Source organism: Octodon degus, unplaced genomic scaffold (genome assembly GCF_000260255.1).
Source record: "Octodon degus isolate 3935 unplaced genomic scaffold, OctDeg1.0 scaffold00161, whole genome shotgun sequence".
NCBI lineage: Eukaryota > Metazoa > Chordata > Mammalia > Rodentia > Octodontidae > Octodon > Octodon degus.
The window spans coordinates 1,344,666-1,351,049 of NW_004524737.1; positions in this window are offsets into that span (position 1 = coordinate 1,344,666).

Below are 6,384 nucleotides of genomic sequence, written 5' to 3' on the forward strand. Positions count from 1 at the left end.
TGAGTCAGGGAATTCATTGCTTTGCATACACTGTATTCCTCAATGGGAGCAAACGTGAGGTTAGCAAGTGGTGCCTCCTTGGATATGAGCCTTGAGGGCTGGGCTGAAAAAGGGTTTTCTTTTCCTTGGCACTTTCCTTCTCTTTCTGCTTGCTGGATTCCTGGGATGATTTCCATCCTCTGGGTTCCTTTCCCCCCAGTCTTTCTGCGTTGCGGTGGCCTCCTTGGGACTAATCCACTGGAAACCATAAGCCAAGCAGGCTTCTCCTCCCCTACCTGTGAGTGTTGGGTATTACATCTCCAGGAGAGGAAAGTAACTAAAAAGGATATTTGGCCAAGCCCAAAAAGGTAGCAGAGGCCTCTCAAATTGAAGAATGAGTAGAACCAGCAAAGAGTCTTTCCAATAGCCCATAGATCTATCTTTGCTTCTACTTTTCAGTTTTGCCCTCTTTCAGTCTTGTACATCCCTCTAAAAATTGCAATGCTTTTGGAACTTTATCATGGGCAATTTTAAAGTGAAGTCAATTATCTTAAAAAGATTAAAATTTTTATATTTTTTGTATAATGTAGTAAGTTGCATGTTGATTAAAAGCATTTCAATAGTTATTCTGTAGTAGGTATGTTGAGTTGTTTTCTCTGTGTGAATATAAATGTGCTATGGGCTGAAAGTTTGAGTCTTTCTCAAACTTGTACACAAAATGCTTCAGATCATGATAATGAAATATTCATCAATGGGATTGGTGCTTTTTATCACAGATAACGTTAGAGACCTATATATAAAGATCACGTGAGAAGATAACTCATAAAAATTGGAAGGAGAACTTCACTGACTTACAGAAACTGCTAGTGTGTTGATATTGGCTTTTACAGCCTTCAGATCAATAAGAAAAAAAGTTCCGTTGTTTATGAATTACACAGTCTGTAGTAATTTGGGTACAGCTACCTGAAAAAGCTAAGATAATATGTGACTAGAACAATTGTCTGTACAAGTCTATTAAGACTTAGATCAAGACCGTATTTTCCATTTTTATATTTGTATAGTCATTCATGTAATATTATGTCATGAGTTAAATAAAATAATCATTAAAAATATAATTCAATATCAGTGTTAATAATCATTGAAAGGCTGGGGAGATAGCTCAGTGTTCTAAGAGGGTGCCTGGAAAGCAAAAGGACCCAGGTTTGATTCCGGGTACCACATACCTTGCTGGTCCCTGAACCCCAGGCATACCTGGCTGGACACCAAAATTAGGCATGGTGATGCAAGCCTGTAATTACAGCACTGGGGAGGCTGAGACAGGAGGATCACTATGAGTCCAAGCTGCATAGTGAGACCCTGTACCAAATAAATAAATAAATAAATGATTTAAAAAAATTTAAAAATCATTGAAAGAATCCACAATAACTGAAGTAATGATTAAATTAAAGGGAAAGTATTGAGTAATGCTTTTTTATGTACTACTTCACAAAGTACAAAAAAAAAAACTGCTAAATATTTACCTTCAAATTAGGTTATACGAAGAAATTCTGATGATAATATAACTACTGATATGCTTGTCAAAGGATTTGGAAATAGAAATCTTCTACAGTAGGAGAAAATCTTTCTAAAAATTTAGTATTAAATGAAAGTAAAGGAATTATCAATTAAACAAAGCTTCCAAGCACTACTTCAGTAGTAGAAACTTTCTTGTGACATGTACTTTGTTCTGCTATTTGATATATCTTTCTTGTTAGAAGTGTGCACATTAAATCTCTGGCCACCAGAATGGAAAGGGTGGTTGGTTCTAAAAGAACAAGGACCAAGTGGAGAGACAGCAAATAATCATATAGCATCTCCCACTCACATCTTGAAAGTCAGTAAGCAATAATTTCAGGAGGAGAGTGATATAAAATATAAAGTCTACTCAAAGAGGTGATTCTAAGAAAAAAGGGCAATCATCTACATGCCGCAGAAAATTCCCTGCAGGTGGTCAGTCTGTGTCTGAAGAAGCTTGTGATGCATCTAAGGAAATACAGGTCAACTGAAACTCTGAGGTCAGCCTCAGTGTTTAGGTCATTCTATTCTCCAGTCATAGCACATGGGAGCTATCTGCACAGAAGAATTTTTTCTGAATTTGAGAATTGTAGGCTGCTGGTGGGAGGTACAAGGTTAGCATCATGAAATCTCAACAAATAGAAGAGACTCATCCATGATATTTTTCAAATAAACTAGATTAAATCCTGAATACTTATTGTAGGGAATAAAGGCAAAATTACTAGTCAACAACATGCTAAAATACTGCACTGCCACTTCACAGTATAGGAAGATCATAATTGCCCAAATCCAGTTGGAATTATCAAAATTTGGAAAAGTATTAAATGTGTGAATATGAAGTATGAGTGGAGAATATTGATCTTCATAAATGTGGACCAAATTGAGCACATTGACAAAAAAAAATCAAAAGACTAAAAATGAGTGGTGTTCTTTTTGGCTTATTGCTGCTTTCTGATTTTTGTGTCATGAAAACAACTGTGATCGAACTGTCAAAATACTTCTACATTGTGACATTCTTAGATTTGAGATTAATCGACTTACAGTTGATTGTTGGATATGGCATATGACAGTATTCTAAATTCATTTTTCTGTACATGGTTATTGAATTTTTGCAATATCATTTCTGACATAGCCTTTTGCTCCCCATTGTGTAATCTCCGTATATTTGTCAAAGGTTAGTTGGCATGCATACTTAATTTTGCATTCAAAATCCTTACAAGTTCATTGGTATTTGTGTCTTTTTTCTATCACTGTATACCGTTTTGATTACTGAACTCATAGTACTTTTTGAATTCAGGAGATGTGATGCTTCACCATGAAATACATAGATATTAAAGGAAACCATTAAAACATAATTAAAATACAACCTAAGGAATAGTAGAAAACATATTCAATCCATGTACCTGATTACTGATTAATGTTCAACACAAAGGGAGTTCATATAACTCAGTATAACAATTAGTGAAATGGGCCAAATTCATGAATAGAGATTTTGTCAATGGAAACAGGCAGTCAACAGTTATGTGGAAAAGTGCCCTCTTCATTAATAATTGAAGAGATTAAAATCAGAACCCCAATGAGATATCACCTCCCATCTATTAGGATAGCTATTATGCAAAACATAAGATGCAAATTTTATTTTATTATTATTATTATTATTTTATTTATTTATTTATTTTTTTGCGGAACTGGGGATTGAACTCAGGCCCTTGTGCTTGCCAGAGAAGCACTTATTCCACTGATCCATCTCCCCAGCCCACAAATTTTATTGATGTCATCTACAAAAAGGGAAATCTTGCAAAGAATGGGGATGTAAATTGCTAAAGCAACACTGTGAAAGCTCCACATAAATTTAAAAGAGTTATTACATGATACAGAAAATCTGGATCATTGAAAGATTAAACTGGAATCCATAATAAATATTTATGTTCTCATATGTCATAAACATAACTCATAATAGCCAAAGTACTTGAATATTGCAAGTAACCACCAAATAATTAATGGATAAAGAAATTGTAGTATCCATGTAAAATAGAATATTATTCAATCACAAAATAAAAATAAGGCAATGGAAGGAATTTTAAAATACTTTGATAGTTTTAGGATTTAGAGTAGATAGCACATCCATGAAATAAATACAGCCCTATTGTATACAATAAAATGGGAAAATCATGACAAAGGTTTTTTTTTTTTTTTGGGGGGGGGGAAGGGTGTATGGGTTGTTCATGATATCACTACTAGATCAGACTCACAGTGATCTGCCTGTTTACAGCCTCTCAAGAACTGGAATTACAGGTGCGTGCCACCAGCCCAGTCTCAGTTGACCTCTCAGCATGCCCTAGGGGTGGGTCCAGCATGGCAGGCCTGGGGATCGAATCTCTGGCCCCTGAGTCTGTTTACAGGCCCTTTAATCTGCTGAGCTATTAGGCTGGCCCTGAAAATCTTTAATTGTAGTTTTTCAGTTTTTGGTGAGACCAAGAATTGAACCCTGTGACTTCACATAGAGCTATTTTCCCAGTTTCCCCTCCCCCCCCCCCCGCCAATTTATTTGCAATTGCAATCCTGCTGCTGTGGTGCTACCCGAGAATGTTTGAACTGCAAGTATTTCTTACCACTCTTAACTTATATTGCTTATAGCCTCATACAATGCTCATTAAACACAGTATTAGCTCAGCATACTAGTCAGAAAATAGGACAGATTTTATATATGATATCTGCCTTTATATTACAAGAGTGTGATATTAAATGTATGCCAAAAACTGAAATGAAGATTAAAGTAAAAATTATTATTGTTAAAGACACATTTCTTTATTTTACTTACCAACATATTCTTTAGCTGCATCCATACGTCTACAAATAACTCGGATTTATCTTTTTTTATAGCTAAATAAACTCCATCGTATAAAAAGACCACATCTTGTTTATCAACTCCTCAGTTGACGGGCATTTGGGTTGTTTCTACGATTTAGGTAGGACAAATGGCACTGCTATAAGCATGGGCGCACATATGTCTCAGTGATATGATGATGTCAGTTATTTGGGGAAAATAACTAGGAGGGGAATAGCTGACTTGAATGGGACCTCCAATCCTAGCCTTTTGAGGACTCTCCATACTGATTTCCACAGTGGTTGTACCAGTCTGCACTCCCACTGACAGTGGAGAAGGGTTCCTCTTCCTCACAGCCACTCTAGCATTTGTTATTGGTGGAATTCTTGATTATAAATTTTTTTCTGTCATAAAATTGTATCTCAGTATTGTCTTAATTTCCATATCTTGAACAACCAATGATGTTCAAAGTTTTTCATCTATTTCTTTGCCATTTTGCCATCTATTCACCTCAGGGGCCCATTTTTGTATTGAATCTTTGAATTTTGGAGGCCTGAATTTTGTTTTTAAATTCTTCATATGTTCTGGATAGGAGGCCTTTGTCTGTGTGCAAACATCATATTATCTCGCTAGTATGAGAATTTGAAAGAGTAATGAAAATCTAAAAGGTACAACACATACTGTGAAAGGGAAGGAAATTTTTCAATAGAAAAGAAAAACTGGAATGAAGAAAAGGACAAATGAAAGAAGGGAAAAAGATATACTTAGGTCCATATCCAAAATAGTTTGGATAATTGTAATGGCGATTTCTGCTGTCCTTTTGAAAAGAGCAGTTAGTGCTTGTATTTTTTTTAACTCTGATTATTTTTCTTCTATATTTTTTATAAATTATTTTTTTTCTTTAAACAAATTTTATACATTTTTATCTGGTAATGTGAACAATTTGTTTGAACATAGCATCATGTAATAAAGAAACCATTATTGAATTCTTATTACTTTGTTTAGTAAAATCTTGCATCTTCTAATGCTGTTTTTCTTTTTCTATCACTGTTTTACATTCTTCAAAAATAATAAAAAGTTTTTAACCCCACTCCAGATATTCATCTTCATTTCAAACATAACGATCCCATCATTCTTATCTGCAGACCACTGAGTTAATTATGCCCACATCAGGCTTTACACAGTGTGTGTGGGGAACAGTTAACCTCACAACTGGCTGGTTTTCAGTGGTAAGTCAGGTCGGAGCCCCCTGACTCCTGAGAGCATTACGGATGTGGCATTATCTACCCTCCAAAGGTCATGGCAGAGATCAGAGATACAGTTCCTGAGGCTGTGGGGCTCTGATAGGAGTTAAAAGGACAGCTGAGGACAAATGACCCTCCAAAAATCCTTTCTAGGAAGTATAATTTATTTTACTTGAAAAGTGATTTAGTCATTATCCAGGACATATTTCTGTTCTATCTCTTCACTCTTCCATGCAAGGACGTTTTGTTTCCTTCTTTACAAATCCTGCCTACATCAGCAACTTACCACAAGTGGCCTCCTGATCCTATTCTATAGATTGTACGACAAATGAGCATCATGGATCCAGATGGCGCAGGGTGCTGCTGTCTTAGAATGACATCGCTGTTCCCAGTTTCACTTTTTCTCGTCTCAGTTTTCCTTCGTGTCCTTGCATAACAGCACTAAACAGGGGATTGAGGTCTTTACCAGGGTCCCTGCTACATGTCACATTCTGAGGCAGTCCTGGAACTCCCCTTTTGTGAGGGTCTTTCGGTGTCTACCTAGATGTTCTGAAGCCATATATATAGCAGTTAAATATATTTAAGCATGACCAGAGAGATAGCTCGGGGTCTAAGTGCCTGACTGGAAAGCACTGACCTGAGTTCGACCACTGGTACTGCATGTCGGGCCGGCCACTGCATGAAACCACGAATAGTGGCACATGCCTGTAATCCCAGAGCTGGGGAGGCTGAAAGCAGGAGGATCAACATGAATACAAGCTGCATAGTGAGATCCTGTCC